This window comes from Rattus norvegicus, chromosome 8, assembly GCF_036323735.1.
Source record: "Rattus norvegicus strain BN/NHsdMcwi chromosome 8, GRCr8, whole genome shotgun sequence".
NCBI classification, from domain to species: Eukaryota; Metazoa; Chordata; class Mammalia; order Rodentia; family Muridae; genus Rattus; species Rattus norvegicus.
In genome coordinates this window covers 49,489,404-49,510,605 of record NC_086026.1, presented here as the reverse complement: position 1 = coordinate 49,510,605, position 21,202 = coordinate 49,489,404, and positions in this window count along the sequence as shown.

Here is a 21,202-nt window from a genome sequence, read left to right as displayed (position 1 = left end):
GGGAAAAACTGGTATCTGAGTGGTTAAATAATTGTGTGACATCTTATTCACCATCTACAAAACTTTCTTCAGTTTCTGTCCTAGGCCAAGTATTACACTAGTCTCCGCTTTTGTCTTTCACAAACACTGAGGTAAGGTGGTCAGTGCTGGACACTGGAGCCATAGAGGGAAAGTATTGGGAGCATCTTGAAGAAGACGATATTTGAAAACATAACTAGGAGAATTTCCCAGAGACAAAGAGTGGCACACTGAATATTAGTGGCTTGCCGTTCTTGTGGTTCTTAATCTAAAACACTTTGCACAGCGTGACTTCTATGGTGTAAATCTGAACCTTCCTTCACATGTCTGGGCACCTGCTCCCTGGCTAACGGTTCTGCTTAGGCACGTTATGGGACCTGGTTGGTTCAGGGGTGGAAAAGGTCTCTGAAAGATGACCTTTAAGAGTTATAGTAGCTTGAAGGATCGGATGAAATGGCTCAGTCAATAAAGTTCTTGTTATGAAAGCAAGAGGACCTAAGTCAGGTCTATAGCATCTATGAGAGACCTGGCCATCATGCCATGCACCCATATTCCCAGCACTTAGGAAATGGAGACAGAATGATGTCTGAACTTTCTGGCCGGAAATCGGCTGAATCCATGAGTCCTAGGTCCTAGTGAGATATCCTACCACCAAAATAGATCATAGGACCTATTATCTCCTATTAGGGAGTCTGACATTATTATTCTGCTAAATGGTCATAGTAATAAACTGCCCCCCTAAGTTCTTAACTTTATACCCGTGGAGTAGTGCATCTCTAAACCCTCACCAGAGATATTTTCTAAACAGTAAACGGTGATTAATACGGAAGCCCACGAGTGGTCAATGTGCAGACTCTGTGGAGAGTTCAGCTCCACACGACAAAGCTATATATCATGCTCCCTCACCCCAAGGCCCAGGGATCATTGCAGAAGACAGAGGAAAGATTCTAAGAGCCAAAGGTAGTGAATGTCTGTCACAGAACACACGGACTCACAGTGTGATTTCATGTACAAAACCTGCTCAAGGTCAAGGCTGCCACAATTTCAGCATGAGCTGGGGAGGGGCTCAAGAATTCCTACCCCTAGCTGAGGAGCTGTTGGCTATTGATGACTTTTGGGGGAAGAGACTACACCAATACACTACCTAGACAGAGTGGGGTTACTTCTTTTTTGAGAGCAGACAAACAGAAAAGAAAAGGAAAGGAAAGGAAAAAGGAAACAGAAAAGAAAGGAAAGAGGTGGAGGTTACAGGGGAGGGTGAGAAGGCAGTGGATTTGATCAATGTATTACAGATATGTATGAAATTGAAATAATTAAAAGATAGAACGAACAGTGCCTACACAGGAAGACTTAGGATTGACCGCTGACCTTCCCACTCACATGCACACATAGACACCTTTACAATCTCTCCCTCTCTCCCTCCCCCCCCCCTCCATTCATCCCCCACATCCCTATCCCAGTTTGATTTTTGTTTTTTTGACCTATGCCACAATGAATCCGGCTGCCAAATGTTCCTGCTGCTACATCTTCCCCACCAAGATGAATGGAAAATGCTCTGAAATTGTGAGCACAACCAAATCCTCCTTTAAGCTGCTCCCAGTGGTGTTTCAACACAGCAAGGAGGAAAGCAACAGAGGCAACAGCACTGTCCTTTCTAAGCAAAGCAAGGGCATGAGTGGAGTGGTCGACTGTAGTTACAGAAAAGAATGGCTTCTTCAGGGAGCCTTGTTTGTGACTTCTGACCTTGGGTGGAGTCACTGAACCCCTCCGAGCCTTGGTTTCCTTAGACACAAAGTGAGCAGATAATGCTGCCGCTTCAGAGCCACTTACCAGAATAAAAAGATTAAACACATGCATGTGACTAACCCTTGATATGATCTTAACCACTAACATTTCAAACTCCTGGAGTCAACACCATTGCAACCCTCATTTGAGTTTCAGGAAACAAATTCAGTAGAGGTTTTATGACTTTGACACTTAACTTATATACAGGACCACTGTCCTTTGTTCCTGGATGTTTGCTTTTTAAGTTTCTCTGCAGCACCCTCAGTTTTAAAAAAAATACCTTATTTTTAATTTTTAATTATGTGTAAGTGTGCCTGTCTCTGTGTGTCGGTGTGGACATGAATGTACCAGTGCCTGTGAAGGCCAGAAGTGTTGGGTTCCCCTGAAGCTGAGACGACATGAGTTCTGGGATCTGAATTTGAGTTCTCTATGGGGACACTCTTGACAGCTATGCCACCTCTCCAGACCCAATCACCTCAAGTTTTAATTGTCAATCTGACAAAGTCTAGAATCACCTGGTAAAGGAGTGGAGAATTGTCTCGGTTAGGCTGGCCTGTAGGCATTACTCTGAATGATTTTCTATTTTAATTACATTAAAACATTTCACTTTGAAAAAAATTACACCATTTTGCCTCTTCCCATCCCTCCATACGACTCCTTCCATGCCCACCTGCAACTCCCAAATTGATAGTTTTTTCTTCCCTGACCTATTTTTACACACACACACACACACACACACACACACACACACACACACACACACATCCTTGTATACACAAATACATAAATACAACCCACTGAATCTGTATTTGTTGTTTGTATGTATATGGTTTTCGGGCTAACCAATCTATATTGAAGAGTTAGGGAGCTCCTCTCTCTCTCTCTCTCTCTCTCTCTCTCTCTCTCTCTCTCTCTCTCTCTCTCTCTCAGCAGTCATCAGTTGCCTGTAGTTACTTGTCTAGGGGTGGAACTAGTGAGATTTACCCACTTCCTTGTTAGCCTTTCTCTTCATATCTAGGAGAGACTGTTTCACATTATGCTTCCTGATAATCTGACTCTTAGAATCTTTCTGCCCTCTTCAGAGATGCTCCCTGAGCCATAGATGCAGGAAGTGTGACATCGGTGCATCTAGTGGGTCTGGGCTTTCTACAGTCCTGCCATCTCTTCCTTGAGTCTAATATGTGTGGTTTTCAGCTTTGGCCTCCATTTGCAGTAATGAGGAGCTTCCTTGGCAAGGGTGATTGCTCCACTTATCTGACAAGGGTGGCCCATCAACCATGGACTGTTTTCCTGATTAGATCTGATTGAGGTGGAAAGACCCACTCGGAGTGTGGGAAGCATCATTTGATGGTCTGGGCCCTGATCTAAATGAAAGGGATAGGGCTAACTGAGCACTGGCACGCATTGATTCATTGGGAGCATTGGTCTTGACTGTGAATGCAAAGTGACCAATTCTCTCAAGCCCCAGTGGCTGAGATTTCTCTGGTATGATAGGCTGTAATAGGGAACTGTAGGCTAAATAATCCCTTCCTTCTCTATTGTCAGCCTATTTTAGTAGAACAATAGAAAATATAACAAGACAGTACAGTGGACCCAGATCTCCCCAACAGTTGTGCGACCAGCATCTGCCCAACACCCCCAAACTGAAAGGAGACCAAGGGAGGGATCTATGTTCAGGTCTTTGAGACCATAACATGACTTTCTTCAAGATTTGCATTTCTGAAAGTTCTTGTAAGGGAATGTGACTATATCTGATATTTTGCAGAGGCACAGTGATGGACAAATGATATCACACTGAGAGTCCCCAAGGTGTATAGCTGTTAGTGCCTTCCTCCTGGCTCAGACCCATTTTTCTCTTCTACTACACTGCAACCCTCTCTATAGCTCCAATAACATACATTTCTGCTTTTGCCTGAAAGCTTTATAACTTGGTGTTTTGGGGTCTGTGCTATCTTCTCAGATGCAAAGATTCGCCTTCAGACTCCCACACAGACGTGAGAATTCAGTAATGTTTCCCCACAACACACAAACTCACTTTCCCTATGTCTGCATCCCTAAGGGCATGGCACCAGGACTCACTCACCTCAGTAAGGGAGGAACCTGCACCAAAGAACTGAAACGAGAAACTTAATTACTGTTTTCCTCTGGATCAAGGAGTACTGATTTCAAAAGAGGGTAATTTTCATTCATGTTTGAATCTTTAGACCCCAGTAAGATTTTTGGAAAAAAAAATAGAATTAAAGATGTTCATAGTCCACAGTGAGAAAAAGACATCAACAGCAAGAAGATGGAATGCTCATCAGTAATTGTGAAGCCAAATAGAATAAACAGAAGATGCATAGAACCAGGGAACAGGAAAGTTACATATCAAACAGGAAAAAATACATAAAGAGTTACATCCTAAACAGATCCTAAAACAAAGGCAGGATTTCAACAGGAAGTGTGATTCTAAAACACGATGCTGTTTTCAGGAAAGTAGCATAAGCAGAATTGTACAGCACGGAAATTGGATCTGAGATGGAGAGAGTGAGTGATTTGTCTGAATGCTGTACACACAGTGAGAGATAAAGGTGGATTATGTTGGCAAAATAACTGAGCGTTAATGCCTATTTAAGGATTTTGGAGTGTGTTCGCTGGATAAGAGGATTCTAAAATGGTATGGTTAAGTGTATTTAGAAAAGTGAATCTGGAGAAATAGGAAAACTGGGATGGGAGAGACAGAAACGATTACAGTAGCAACAGTGAGTGGGAAGTTGGGGGCTGGTGTAGTGTACGGGAACCTGGAGAAAGCTGATGTTGAAGGAATCATGAATCGTTCATTGTTCATGTTGTCGTTCATTGAATATGATCATTGACAAGATGTGCAGTAAAGGAGGAAGAGTCTCACAATGGCAAGTGCAGGTGCAGAAAAATTTTAATACTGACCATAGAGAACAGTCCATCATATATGTGCCTTATCAAGATGATAGATGGAGTGGGGGTTTGGAGAGAAACATAATAGGTCTTGAGTATTATTTGACATGATTTAGGTTTGCGATACTGATGCTGCTCACAGTGATAACTGAAGTCACGGAAGTAGCGTTTATGAAAGAGATGAGATTAGAGAAGATCTAATTTTAGTTGGGTAGAGGAAGAAACAGAGCCAATAACAGACTGATCAAAGTGATTGGAGATCAAAGCAGTATGGCATCAGGGAGTAAGTTTAGAGAAGGTTCCCTGTCAACAGGAAGTGCTGTAGCAAGAAGTAATTCATAGACAGGCTGGCTGTGACCTTAGGAGGAGCTGTGTAGGAGAAGCAGGAAGAAGGTACATGATAGAAGTTAAATAAGAAGTCCTGGGACTGAGCTCGTGGGTACAGGTAGCACTTTTCTATGTTCAGAACATCTGATAGAATAAAAGAAGGACAAGCAGATGATTAGATTTTAGGAGAAATAAGATTTGACTATATGGGCAAAACCGAGACAGAGAGGGAGAGATGAAAGACTGGGGAAGGAGAGAGCTGTTGGAAAAGCACAGTTCTGGGCAAGGGACTTGGGTCAAGAACACCAACTGTGACTGGTAAGGCTCAGATTTAGGAGTGGAGGAGGATCAGAAGGAGGAAGAGGAGGAGGAAGGATACACTAAAGCTTGGAAGAGAAGAGTTTGAAGTTACTCAATTGACAGAAAACACATCAATGAATCTCTTAATAAAACTATCTGTTATGAGTGGGGAACAAGATAGAACTAAAAGAGAATGAGAATAAATCGGAAACATCTCTGGGCAGTAGGAGAGATTTATTAAAGACAAATGAAAGTATATAGAGTATCCGTAGACTCACCAAAGAACGGGTTTGAGATAGATCTAGACAAAGGGCTCTAAGGGTTCCCTACCAACACTCAGGCACTACCTCTGAAGACCAGGGCAAGCACAACTTCAAAGTATTGAAATAGCCCAGGGTATTAGTAACTCTATTTGCAATGTAACTAATGGTATCCGGCTCCACAGAGATGGTGGAAAGGGAGAATAGTGGACTCAGCCACATGGCTCTGTGGGTCAAACACTTACTGTGCAACCATGGGGACCTGAGTCCAGATTCCCAACACCCATACCATATAAGAAGCTGGATTTGGTGACTCACGCCTAATCCCAGTAGTGGGATGAGGAGGCAGAGGATCTCAGTGGCTCATTGGCCAGCCATTTTTGCCAGTTGGTGATTTTTCTAGGTCCAGTGAGAGATTCTGTTTCAAAATAGTGATTGATAGTGGTGGTGGTGGTGGTGGTGGTGGTGGTGGTGGTGGTGGTGAAGTGGAGAGTGCTAGATGGAAGAAGACGTCTCCCTGTATCATAGTTGCATAAAGAAATGTTTGGTATAAGGATAGTGAAGCTTCGTGAAGAATCTGTTTATACAGTGCACTTGCTCATTGTACATGCGTGTAGAGGCCAGAGGTCGCTGCTGTGTGTCTCCCTCAGTCACTTCTCTGCCTACTTTTTTGAGATAGAATCTCTCACTGAACCATTTTGGCTAGGTTGGCTGGCCAATGAGCCTTGGCTATTTTGCTTATTTTTGTTCTTTCTTGAAATTATAATATAAGCACATCAGTAGTTAGCCCCTTCCCTTTCCTCCCTCTAAACCTTTCCATATACCCATTGGTCCTAGGGTTTCCTCGCTGTGAACAAACACCATGACAACAGCAACTCTTACAAAGAAAAACATTTAATTGGGCTGGTTTACAGCATGTGTAGAGAGAGCTCTTTCTGGGTGGCTTTTAATCTTCTCTTCCTTTCTATCATCCCTCTTCCCCTTTCTCCTTCCTTCCTACTCACCCTCCCTCTCTTCTTTGGCCCCTCCCCTTTCTCCTACTTCTTGATGGGAGGAAGGAGGTAGAAAAACAGCTAGAAATCTATTCCAAGTGAGGTAATCTATTTATGTTGCATAGTGGCCTGTTGTTGATAAGCCCTGGCTTTTAAGACAGCCTGGCTCAGCTGCCTGGAAACCCCTAGCTCACCAACAGCTTTCCTGGAGTTTCCTGTTCAGGCAGCCTAATGCTCATACCAATGCAGTGAGGTAAGTTGAGCATCACGACACCTGCCAAGTTGGAGGGCTTTATTTAGATTCCCTCTTTCTGCTTTCAATTCCTATGACTTGCCTTGAGAAAATACTTCAGTCTGGCAAAAAATACTTGGGCTGTGGAACCAGTGCCACTGGTGGAGGGCACCTTTGTTTTTTGAACTCATAACTGCAACGATAAGACCCCAGAACCCCATCCTTGATGGGGCTGCTCCTCAGGAGGCTGTTGACAAAAACCTCATCTAACCTGGATACTTGCTGCTTGTTTTACTTGGACCAGCTCTGGGTTCATATTCTCCAGTGTATCCCCATCCATGATGCTGTCTTGACCCTGACCTGGCCATTGCCTTTGTTAACTGACATAGAGGGAGATAATTCTCTCCAGCATCTGGGATGTGAAAGAGTCAAGGTTGGCAGGTGACTATTACATTCAGAGGCAGAAACATTTGGTCACCGATGTTTTAATACATCAAAGAAAGAAGAAATGGATTGTAAAGTGTAAGCAAGTGTTTAGCTCGGATACAATATAATAGCATTTGACTCTGAGAGCATTTTCAAAAGTTTAGCTTTATGTGATGGAACCAAGATCCTATGGCAAAAGTTTCAAGGAACTTTTTTTCTGCCTTTTTTTTTTAATTCAAAAGAAAACACATGGGGCTGGAGAGATGGCTCCGTGGTTAAGAGCACTCACTGCTCTTCCAGAGGTCCTGAGTTCAAATCCCAGCGACCACATGGTGGCTCACAACCATCTGTAATGGGATCTGATGCCCTCTTGTGGTTTGTCCAAAGAGATTATATATAATATATATATCTTAAAAAAAAAACACATATACTGTTATCCATACAAAGAAAACATGAAATTAGGGAAGAAAATACAATGATGACAGAGAAAACTAAGGTGCACCCAAGCCCTTTGCAGCCTGAAAAGTTACACTCTCAACATGTTGTACACCTAAATCTCAGTTCTCCGAAGAGCAGCTGCATTCGGGCAACTCATAAGGTCAAAATGGTGAGTGGGGAGAGAGAGTGTATCAATTAATTTTCTCATTTCTGTGAAAATATATAACAAAAAATTTAAAGAAGAAATAGCTTATTTCAGATCACAGTTCAAGGGTGCAGTTCATCTTGATGGGGAAAGTATGGGGGCACGGATTCGAGCCAACTGGTGACACTGCATCCACAGCCAAGAAGCAGAGACACATGAGTGGGTATGCTTGTGTAGCATGCCCCCCGTCCCCTCTGTAGTAGTTTGAATAGGTATGGCCCCTGATAGAGTCATGCGTTTGAGTGCCTGGTCCATGGGGAGTGGCACTATTAGGAAGTGTGGCCTTCTTGGAGTAGGTGTGGTCTTGTTGGAGGAAGTGTGTCACTGTGGGGCAGGCTTTGAAGTCTCATATATGCTCAAGTCATGTCCAGTGTGGTTGACAGTCTCCTGCTGCCTTCAGATCCAGATGTAGAACTCTCAGCTCCTTCTCCAGTACTATGTCTGCCTGCACACTGCCATGCTTCCTGACATGGTGATGATGGACTAAACCTCTAAAACAGTAAGCAAACCCCAATCAAATGTTTTCCTTTGTTAAGAGTTGCCATCAAAAAGTTGTCTCTTCATAGCAATAAAACCTAAGACACTTTCTCTCTCCCCCCCCCCTCTCTCTTTCAGAGCTGAGGACTGAACCCAGAACCTTGCACTACCTAGGTAAACACTTTGCAACTGAGACACATTCACAACCCTGATACTTTAATCTCTTAAGTGTCAGTGTGGGCATGGGGCACCGATGCTTTCTGCAGTCTGACTGCACTTAAGAAAGATTTTTTTTATGTATATGCATGTGTATCTGTGTGAATGTATGGTAAATGTATCTGAGTGCCCGAAGGGACCAGCAGAGGGTGTCAGATCTCTTGGAAAGAAAGTAACAAGTATTTATAAACCATCTAACATGGGTTCTAGAAATAGAACTCAGTTTTTGTTTTTGTTTTTGTTTTTTTGCAAGAACAGTCCAAGTTCTTACCTGCTGAGCCTTCTCTCCAGCTCAATTTTCTAGTTTTAATGGGATGGTGACCCCTTTTTATTAACCCAGTCTAGAAAATCCTTCATGGGTATGCTCAGACTTTTGTGTCCCTGGCAATTCTAGATTCTGTGAAGTTGGGAATCAATGTTAACTACTACATAAGGAATGGGCACTACACTGTACATCCTGTACACTTCTCTCCACTCTTCAAGTTCCTAGGGAAAATCTGTGTCAGAACTGTGTGTTGGGGAAAAAAGATTTTATTTCCCCAGAAGTGTAGGTTTGAAGAGACAAGTATGATGGGGTCCTAGTTTCATGTGTATGGACTAAACTTAAGAACAAATCTTATATATTCTAGACCCCAAGCTCAGACAGTGTCTGAGGTGGATTACATAGCCCATGCTTTCAAACTCTTCATTACTTGCTGTGATACTTGTCTCTTTATGGATAAAGAGACATTCTCTTATAATGGTTGCATTATTTCCAAAAGTATTCCTATATGTAGTTTTGAGTTGATTCTCCAAATACACAGCAATGCACCATTAGATCACATCAATGAGTAAATAGAAAGCAATAGTAAACACTTCATAAATAAAGTTTTTAAGTGAATCTTTCATGACACAATTAATTAGGCTCTTTGTTCTGGACAATCACTAACCACATTGATTCAGTAGTCATCACCTTGGCTGGTAAGAGTTAGTTAAACTATGTTCTGTGTTCTCAAGGAACTTAGAAAAGACAATTTCAGCCATTGCTTCTCTGTTGCCACCTAAGAGACTCTTTTTAATTTATTCATTGTCAAATTTCATATGTGTATACAATGTATCTTAAACATCCTCACTTCCCTCTGGTGTCCCCCTCCCACCTTCATGTTCTTTTCTGTTTTCAAAATTTTTATAATCCCTAAAGTCCAATTAGTGATGCTTGAGTGCACATGACTGTGGGTTCATCTACTGGAGCATGGGTAACCTACCAGCAGGACGTACCTAAGTGAAAATGACTCCCTAAGCTAGGGGTGGTGCCATTGCATTTGTAAACTCACAGTAGCTATGGTTATATGCACAAGACCCAAACAAGATCAAGCCAGTCCATTGTCTACTGTGGATGTGGGAAGAGCTTATGATAATAGATAACATCACTCATTCTCCAATTTAAAATTTTTATTCATTCCTACCAGACTGCATAGACAATGGCTCTCAACTTGTGAGTTGTGACCCCCTTGGGGATCTATATCAAATAACCTGCATATTTACATTACAATTCATTTTTTTTAAAAAACAAAGCCAAAACAATTTTATCTGACAAAAGAAAAAAACCCAGTTATTTACAGTAGGTTTTTTTTTTTGCTCAAATATTGTTCAATGGGACACCTGTGCTTCTCCAGATTTATCTTATAAGCAACCGAAGAAGAGACTGCTCTACCCTTCAGAGACCCTGTTTTATTCCAGGATGGGGGAATACCAGGATATGTCAGCAGCATGGCTTCCTCCCTCCTCCCCTGCTTAGTGCACTGTGGGAGAAAAATCCCTCGTCCTAGTATCACCCCTACTGTAGCATCCTGTAGTAATCATGGGAGCTCTCAGACAGGTGGGGTAGAAGTGGGTAAATCACAAATTCAATGAACCCACTATGCTCCTCCTTTCATAACAGTGTCTCACAGCAATAGATGAGGTAATTGGGTCTCCTGGAGTACAGGAAGTCAGAGGGAGACAGAGCCTAGGAAAGCAGTCCCCTACAAACAGCAAATTTCTCATTCCACTTGCACAGCAGGGGATGGAAGCCTGGTAAGCATTAAGAGCTCCTTAGAAAGGCCAGAGTGGTCTTCTGCCTTCCTCTGAGACAGGCACTCCAAGGCAGTCAACACCCAAGAGCCCCATCTGTGTGTACAACCTGGTAAAGTTCAGGAAATTACAGTCAGGGTTCCTCACATCTTCTGGTTATTCGGAACACAAATATTTTGGTTAATAAAAAGCTAGGATGAGTGTTTTACATTAAAATTCATAATGGCAGCAAAATTAAAGTTATGAAGTAGCAATGAAATAGTTTGGTGGTTGAGGGTCACTATAGCATAAGGAACCGTATTGAAGGGTTACAGCATTAGTAAGGTTTGAGAACCACTGGATCGCACCTTCCAACACTTTGGAAGCTAGCCATCAGGAAGGAAGCTTCCAGTTTAGTTTCATTTTTCTATTTCTTGCAACCAAAGTGTGGTATGTCTTCAGCAGTAAGGCCTTACTCTTCAGTTATTCTGGGCAGTCAAGAGCAATGAAAATAGCTTTTATTGTTTTGCAGTTCTCTGGACATCTCTGACCAACAACTCTTAGGGAGGTAGCACATTCCAGTAACTGAGATTTTCATTTAATCATCCATGTTTCCAGTCATAAAAACAGCTCAGTTCAAACTACTACTGCAATGCTGTTGTTTTTGTTTGTTTGATTAGCTTAAAAAGTAGTAGGTTTCTGTCAGGTTTGGTTTCAGACATCCTTGTTATAGTTAACCTATTTCCTTACAGACAGGAACCTAGCATAACTAGCCTCTGAGAGGCTGCACCCAGCAGCTGACTGAAGCATGCAGAAACTCACAGCTGAATATTGGATGGAGCTCCAGAAGTCTTATGGAGGAGTTGAGGGAAGGATTGAATCCCAGAGGGGATAGGAAAACCCCACAGGAAGACCAATAGCATCAACTAATGTTGGCCCTTTAGGTTTCTTAGAGACTGAACCACCAACCAAAGAGCATACACCGGCTGGACCTAGCCCCTACCTCCCTTCCTTCCACACATGTGTAGCAGATATGCAGCTCAGTCTTTATTCAGGTCCTCCAACAACTGGAGCATGGACTGACTCTAAATCTGTTGCCTGTCTGTGGATCCTATTTCCCTGTGTTCTAGCCTCAGTGGGAGAGGGTTCGCCTAGTCCTGTAGACACTTGATGTGCCAGGGTCCATCCTTTCAGAGGAGAAGGGGAGAAGGGATAGGAGGATTTTGTAAGGGGAGTTACTGAGAGGCAGCAATGACAAGAATGTAAAGTAAATAAATAGATAAGTTCATGGGGAAATATAAATTAATGTGGGAAAAATAGTGGTTTCCATAAGGCTTTGTTTCATACATCCTTAGTAATGATTAACCTATCTGTACTCCTTCAACCTCTTAGTCTTCTCTTCCTGCTCCTCTCCCTCCTTATTCTTTTAAATAGGATCTCTCACTTGCCTGTGACTTGCTAAGTAGGATGGGCTGCCTGCTTAGCAGGCCAAAACTTTGCCTGTCTCTATCTCTCCGAGACATCATGCTCACACTTTGAGTTGAGTATCACAGTCAGGCCATCCTGCTTTACAAGACTAGCTCGTTAAGGACAGAATGATCCCCCAGGCCCTAGGTATGTTTTTCTGTCCATGAGTGTGTTGATCTTGCACAGGGCAATCTGGAAGTTCCGGCGGATTACTCAGAGCATAGGGATTTATTAATGAGGAGCCCAGCTTCCTAGCCTCCTGGGTGTCTGTTCTATTTATACTACGTCCCAGAGTTTCCATGGAGATCGAGATGCAAGTTCCCCAGAGGTGACTTGCTCAACACACCCTTTGTTGGCTTTATTGACTCCACTCTCTATGAACAAGTTATGGGTGCTCGAACTCATTACAGGACTTGCTTTGGGGGGAACCCAAAGCTCACCACAGTGTCTGGATACTGCAGACCTGCCCAAGTTCAGTTTACACGAAGCCTTTCCTGCTCATTAGGCTCTAGTTCTGTTCTCTGTGAAGCTATTTTTTCTTCTGTGTGGGATTAGCTCTTTCTGATCTTTCATGCTCATGCTTAAATGTTACTCCAAAGAGATTATCTTTCCCTGCCGCACTGAGACTCGTTCTTCCACATCGCATCCTGGCTTTGCATTCTTGGCATGGACTATCCTTTGTGACTGTGCAACTGTGACTGTGCAACTGTCTCTGTGTATAATGACATGCAGTCTACTGCCTCCATGACTGCAAGCTCTACAAGCTAAGGAACAACTGCTGGTTTTTCATATGATGCTTAGAGTAATACACACATATAGTTTGTGGTCACTAAATGTATGGGGAATTGAATGAAGAAGCCTAAAATATGTAACAGTTTGAGGACAGTATGCTGATCTCTGAGTAGATTTTGGTAGCATGAGAGTGGGAAAAATAAAGAAGTTGTAAAAAGGATTTGTGTGGAGCTGTCCTCAGCCATGAGGAACACACAGGATTTACTGAGGAAACAAGGCATCCATGGAGCTCTTGCTATTTACCTGGCTTTGCTCCAGGCATTCTGGGGATGCGTACTGCACAATGCAATGTCTGCAATCTTGCAAGCTTGCAAAAATGGTTCTACTTTTTAAAAATTGGGAGCACTACAAAGCCTAGACAGATTGAACACTGTTCCTGTAGCCACAAAGTCACTGACGAGGGCATTCTTCAAATCCAAGACTTGCTTTTACTAAAATAAATTCTCTCTTCAGCAGTAGCTCAAAATACGTGTGCTGCTCACAGGCATGGTCAGGTGATGACGTCTGGACAAAGTGTAGCAAACTGTCATGACTTCTGGGACAGTCAGCTGCAGATCTGGAAGCTACAGTGGGCTACATATTTTTCTGAGCTGAAAGATCCCTGGAGACATCACACTATCATAAAACCCAGAGACTACGTTTCTGCCTCCCGGGGCATAGTAATGACATTTGCCTTGCTTAAGACTCAAATATGAAAACCTATCTGAAGGTGCTTTATAAACATCAAACATCTTTGTGGACACAAATCATTACCATTGCTTTACTTCTGAGGATAGCTGCCCATCACATCCCCCTGAATGCGTATGTATGAAGAAACAGCATGCATCATATGAAGACAGAGCACGGTAGAAGCTCCACGCCTTGAGTAACATAGAATAAGGCATGGAGGGTGGGCAGTGACCATCGCATCTCGTTGAAGATCTACTAAAATCACCCCAAAAAAGCAAAGCTAAGACAACACTTGTAAAAATTATATCCAGAAAACATTTTAATATATTAAATGATTTTACAGTAAAACAACCATGGAATTTCATAGCTGACAAAGATTGATGAAATTTTGGGATCAGCTAGTCATTACTTTTATTACTCTTTATTACTACTCTTTATTATTACTCTTCATTACTCTTTATTTCTCGATGAATAAGTATCTAAAATAAAGTGCAGGGAAACAGAATGACCAGGAATCTGTGAAAGCAAAATGGAAAGAAAGGGATGGCTCAGGTCCTAGTTTTACACATCTCTCAATATCAGCACCCCAGGCCACAGCTGATCACGTGACACGTCATGTTTTATTTAGTTCCTTGTCTCTGAGCAGGTCTTATGGTTCTCTGTGTAGCTCCAGGCTCTTAGGGGGATGTAACATGTCTTGCTTCCTCCTACGCACAGCTGGAAGATATGTTACATAGTGCTCAGTCTGGGAACTCTACGTTTCCAGCGTTCCCTATCATAGGTTTGTCCAAAAGAACCTCCCCCAAGTGCAGGAGGTCACATGAAGGAACAACGCTTGCCCTAAGGAAAGCATCAGGGAAATATCAGCTAGATGGAAGGGAAGGCTCCCCCTGGGGTCTCGGCTGGTTCTTTCTCACCTCCGACTGACCTGCGTCCAGTTTATTTTTAGACTACTGGCTCTGTGGAACAGCAGCAGCCCACTGCAGAAGCTGCTGTACCGCTTCGTCTAATTCATTCAGGAGTCTCTTCTGTAGCTGCACTTACATCTGACACAGTGTTTTCCCAGAATCGCCTGCAAGCTTTGACCTCCTATGCTAGCATGTTGACCTCCTGGGCCAGCTCCCTTCTTTAGTGGCATTTTTTTTTTTTTTACTCTTGATTCCTGAACTCTTCCTTCTGACCTCACATGTTTTATACTTTAAAGTATTGTCTGCCAAGTTAGCTCAATTCATGGATTTGAGATACCATAATAAATGGACACACCCTTTATCACTGGTATGTTGGATCTATGTGTTAGACCTTCAGTGTAATTCAGGAACTCTGGGCCTTTTGGGTCACCTCATTTACTCCAGAGCCCAGCTCCCTGTGACATTATTTGAGTGACTTCCCTGCCTCCCTCCTTTTCTCTTCCCTCTCCCCTTCCCTCCTCTTCTTTCCTTCATTCTCTTTCACCTTTCTCCATTGGGTTTCCCCTCTCACGATCATGAGAATTGAATTCAAGGCTTCACATATGCTGAGCATGCACTCTTGCCCAGCTACACTCTCGTCCCTGTTTTAATCGATGAATGTATTTCTGAAGGATATGTTTAGTGTATTAATTTTTGAGAATTCCATAGGGAGTACTGTGTTTACATTGTTTTCACTTTACCCTCTCCCTTCCAACTCCTCTCATGTCCCTTGTTAAACTCATGACTTGTTAGTGTGTGTGCGTATGTGTGTGTATGTGTGTATATATGTGCGTGTATGTGTGTGTATGTGTGTATATGTGTGTATGTGTGTGTATGTTTGTGTATGTTTGTGTATGTGTGTGTATGTGTGTGTATGTTTGTGTATGTGTGTGTATGTGTGTGTATGTGTTTGTATATGTGTGTGTATGTGTGTATGTGTGTGTGTGGGCATGTGTATGTGTTTGTATGTGTGTGTGTATGTGTATATGTGTGTATGTGTGTGTATGTGTGTGTATGTTTGTGTATGTGTGTGTATGTGTGTGTATGTGTGTATATGTGTGTGTATGTGTTTGTATGTGTGTGTGTATGTGTGTATGTGTGTGTGTGGGCATGTGTATGTGTTTGTATGTGTGTGGGCATGTGTATGTGTTTGTATGTGTGTGTGTATGTGTATATGTGTGTGTATGTGTGTGTATATGTGTGTATGTGTGTATATGTGTGTGTATGTGTGTGTGTGTGTTAGGGATGGTCATTTGGATAACCTATCAGGAGGCTTGTTCCTGGAAGAGACTGCTTTTCCCTTTCTTAGCATCCATTAATTACCTGTAGCTCTTCATCAAAGTTATGATGGGTGAGGGCCAGGCTGATCTGGGACTTCCTTTCTGATATATGGAGAGAGAACTTAGTTCCTTGTCTAAACGAGACACAAATTTGGAAAAGCCAATAATGGCCTGGGTCTTGGGGAAGCTTGAGTTTTCCAGATCCCGAGAACTCAACCTCATTTCCCAGCTTGAAGGGCTGTGGTTATCAGTCCCAAGGTCACTGATCACTTGGTCTGGGATATACTTGCAATATCCCGTGGTGTCTTAGTGCAACATTGCTTTGTTAGGTCTCTGGGACTTCAAGATTGTGTGAAAGTTTTTTTGCTGACTCTGTTTCATTCTTTTCCATGAAAACTATATATAAGTTTTTCCTGAATCAGTTCACAATCAAGAAAATGCCCCCTAGGCCAATCTGGCGGGTACATATTCTCTACTGAGGTGCTCTTTTCTCAAATGACTCTAGTTTGTGTCAAGTTGACATAAAAACAACTAGCACATACTCTATGCAGAATACCGGTATCTGTGATGGTGATCTACAAACAAAACAAAACAAAAGCCAAACAACAACGACGACAACAACAACGAATACTAGTATTGTCTTGCTGTGTTCTTTCTGAACGTCCAGGGTCTTCCTGAGACTTGCAACTATGAAGTAAGCTTTTGTAGGCAAGTTATTCAAAGTTTATAGGAAGGGCCTTATCCGGGTACTGAGGAGACAGACGCGGACTGAAGAGAGAAAGAGCAAAGGAGGGAGAACGGGAGGGAAGATGGAGGAAAACGAGAACATGGGAGGGAGGGAAGAAGCTAAGAGGGTGCTGATCTAACATAGAGACCCTAAGTCCTCCCTTTAGCTACACTTGACGGTAAAAGCGTTAGATGTGGTTAGAGATGACAAAAACATTTCACACAAAAACAGAGTTCCCAGGGGTAAAGGCGTCTTATATAATAAGATGACAGAAAATGATCCTGAGCGATAAGTGGAAAGGCTGTGACCACAAATCAAATGCAGCATTTTCCACGGTACTAGGAGTTTGGAACTAGGTGACATTACAGCTCTGCATAAAAACCTGCAGCTGAATTTCCAGCTTTTCCTTCGAGTTGATATGGTTTGTATATTTGGGCTAGTGACTAGCACTTCCTGGGCTTATGTCTTCTTCTGACAGCGTGTCACTGTTTTACATGATCCTTTGATCCATCCAGTTCAAACATTCATTAAGAAATCAGTCATCAAGCTCCAATGGAGCACTTGCTGTATGCCAGTCTCTCTTCTTGGCTCTAAGGACAAAGCAGTGTGTATGACGGTCTGCCCCCCCCCCCCACCGGGTGTGCTGGTGCACACCTCTGCTCTGAAGGCAGAGATAGGAGGACTGCAACTTTGAGGACAGCCTGGGCTACATGGCAAGAACTGACTTCACTCCTGCCCTTGAAAAACATGAGTAAATAAAAAATCATCTTCACCATTAGAGATACACCCTAATGAGGCGTAGTGTATATGCTTTAAATTCTTCACAGTCTTAATGATGTAAACACTGCAAGGATTGTACAAGTTATAAGAGACCCGTGTTCTAGTCTCAGTTGTAAATCTGAGTTATTGCTTCTCTTTTGTATTCAAAGACGCATACAGTCCAGGAATGTTTAAAAGACAATGTATTCCAAATCAGACACCAAATCTGGAGAGAAGGAATTATCTCAAAAGCGAGCTGCCCCCCTCCAAAAGCTTTAATCTGTAGGATTATTTATTTATTTATTTATTTATTTATTTATTTATTTATTTATTTATTTATTTATGTGCGTGTGTGTGCGTGCGTGCGTGCGTGCGTGCGTGTGTGTGTGTGTATGTGTATGCGTTTGTCTGCATGTCTGACTCTCTGTGTGTCTGTATATAGTGTGTATGTAGTGAGAACGTTCCCATCAGGACTCATTTTAAGCCTGCAGTGTGCCATCTCTGAACATGGACTTGGGAAGAAACGCACGTGTTGGTCTCACGAAGCCAGCTCAGCTCAGACACATCACCCGCCATTGCTGCCCTACTGGCGCCCCTAGCTGTACCTGGGCTTCCAGGCTAGGCCCAAGGAAGCATCATTGAAGATCAGGATTTGGGAGTCAAAAGAGATTTAACATTGTGTATTTGGACCTGAATCTATTTGGGGAAATACTTCATATTTGTGGGGTACAGAAAATCTTGAAGGAGGGGTAGTGCTTTGCTTGGTCTGCGTAGCTCACCCCCATTCTCAGAGTGGCTGGTTTGTTTCAGTCCCTGCTTATAGTCACAACGTTATAAGGGGGAGGTGCTCTTGCTTCTGGAAGAGTTTCCATGGCAACCTCACCCAGCAGGCAAAGAACAGCAGCTTTCTTAGCTTCAGCTCAAAGGTTGAGAGATAAAAATATACTTTCATTAATCCGGGATCCATGTATGGTTAAGATAGGAATTACCTGAAAACGTCAGACCCGCTGGAGTGAATTTTGCTTGCTTTTCTTAAGACACACAACAGCCCACCAATCAAAGAGCTCTGCCTTCAGCCCAGCTCCTTGGGAGGCAATGCTGCTTCCCTGAGGCTGGATTTTGCTGTTAGCCTTTCTCTCGCCTCTGCGCTTTCTTATTGCAAAAGATCCCGTGGCTTGGGTACCAGCATGGCTGGATAGGAAAGGAAAGCGTGGAGTACAACTGGTAGTCCAGAGTTGATTATTATACCCTCACAACACAAAATCAACCATTTAGCCACAAGCTTCGCGACACCTCCGCGTTTCTATTTTCTGTAGCTTTAAACCTCTACCTTCCCTGATGAACGTACAAAGTGAACAGTGAGGATTACATGAGGGCATAAATATGGAACATTTTTGGGGACGTGGGGAAGCTTCTGTGCTAATGTGATGAAGACTATGATTAATGTGCCTTGAGCCTGCTAAGGGAGGATGTGTGGGAACAGGCAGTGCCGCTCTTCTGGGTGGGAGGGAAAGCAGTTCTCCCTCAGAAAGGGATATTCGCTCTCAAACTCTGAAACGGGCCTCGCTCATAAGGCAGAGCTTCCACCCGCACCACCACCGGAAATGCAGACTCTTTCTTCCTGAATCCAGATTAATTTTCACTCCACCCACCCACCCAGATGTGTTTCCTACTTCCCACTTGGCAGCCTCACTTCTAGCCCAGCCTGCCTGCCTACTGCTGCTTTATGCGGGGCTTGTGCTCCTGCATGGACACCACTCGTTCCTCTTCAGCCTTGAGGCTCACTGTCTTTCTCAGGCATTGTTACTTGTCCTGCAGGCTCCAGGGCTGCGGTCTACTTCTCTCTGTTGCTCCATCTCCTGTCTCCTTGCAGTGTGTATTTCTTGCTTCCACCCAGCCAATCTCAGCACACTACAATGGCCCTTGCCAGCGACTAACCCTCAGTTAGAGGTCTTTAACATCTTGGGAGTTTAAAATTTTTATCTCATGCTGGAGAGATGGTTCAGCAGGCCAAAGCTTGCCAGGAAATCTTGACCATCTGAGTTTAAGGCAGGGAGCCCGTGACTGAAGGAGAAAAATCAACTCTTGAAAGTTGTCCTCAGACTTCCACACACCCTGTGCACACGATCAGACCCACAAGTACCATTCACACACACAACAACGACAAAACGACGACGACGACGACAACAACAACAACAGCAAATTTAAAAATCTCTTTTATTTTGGCCTTTAGTTTCCCTAACCTTTTAAAAACAATTGTGAGTTCTCTGTACTTTACACAAACATCAAGTGTGTGTGGTCTTTACTGTAGACCCAGAAGACTGCCCTTGGTGCCCTTGTGAGCCAGCGGACCTCATTCACTTGTCTTCGTTTCTTCTTTCAGTGTTGAGAAATGAGCCCGTGTGTGTGTGTGTGTGTGTGTGTGTGTGTGTGTGTGTGTGTGTGTGTATACTTGCCTATGCATGCATGCATGTGTGCACTTGCCCATGTATGCACACATGTGCACAGGCTGAAGGCTAGGATTGGGGTGGTGTCTTTCTCAATCCAACTTCCCAACTTACTTCTTTTTTTTTTCTTTTTTTTTTCTTTTCTTTTTTTCGGAGCTGGGGACCGAACCCAGGCCTTGCGCTTGCTAGGCAAGCATTCTACCACTGAGCTAAATCCCCAACCCCCGCCCCCCCAACTTACTTCTTGAGGCCGATTCTCTTACTGACCCTGGAGCTCACTGGTTTGGCTAAATTGGCTGGTGGGGCAAGCCATCTCTGCTTTCCCAGCACTGTAATCACAAGCATATGCCTTTTCTTTTGGAGTTTCCTATGGAGACGATGTCCTTACTAAACTTAAACAATTTGTCTATTCCTTTCTTAAAGTTTTCTTTCTTGCTTGCCCTGAATTGGGACTTCCTTTACCGTGTGAAATAAGAGTTCTGAGAGTGGACATCCTTGCCAAGTTCTGAAACCAAGTAGGGGAGCCTTCAGCATCAGTTAACTCTGATGTTAGCTATAGAAATGTTAGCATGCAGTTTTGATTTTGATTGTTTGCCTAGTTTTATATTAAGGTGCATACAAACCATAAAGTGCTCTGGGAAGTGCTTTCTCCTTTTCCAGATGTAGCTGGCCTGCTGCTCTTTCTCGTCTGTCCTATTTGTCCTCAGGCATTGTCACCACATCTCCCATTTTATAGGGAATGTGGGAAAACTCACCTTTAATTCATTACATATAAAAGTCTCCAAAATGGTTCTTCCAAGTTACTGCCCATGTTCAAGATCAAACCGCCTCATCAGTGGAAACCCAGTGCGTCTCAACTCCCACGGGATAGAAAAACCACTTCAGTAACTCTGCAACATTCTGGTGCCTGATCCCTGCTGCTGCTTTGATAGTCAGAAGCTCTGAGTGGACATCCACAGAAAGTGACAGGTGCTTCTGATGTGTGGCCAGGATCTCGGATCAATAGTGTGGTGGTGTCTTAGTCCATTTGCGCTGTAAGAGTAGGGCAATTTATGAAGAGTGGTATCCATTTCTCACAGCTCTGGAAGCTGGGAAGGACAAGGTCAGGGTGTTTTCTTGTTTGGTCTGATCTCTGTTTCCAAGACTACCCCTTCCAGAGGAGGGTGGTACTGTGTCTCTTGGGGAGATGGGTGAAGGCCAAGCAAACTGGATGTTACACAGAGACTCTTTTATTAGGGTATGAAGGGGAATCAACCCGATTACCTCTTAAAGGCCCCACTTCTTAATATCAAGACATTGGTAACACCTAAAGTTTGGAAATTCAAACCATTCAAATCGGAGCAGGCTGTGTCTGTGTGCTGGGGCAGCGGCGTATGAGCTCGAGAATAATTAACTTCAAAAATTGGTGATTTTTACAATACACCCCATACACCCAAATGTACTTTCCCATTGGTTGTGTATGCGAAATATCTATGACTAGATTCAGGTAGTGAA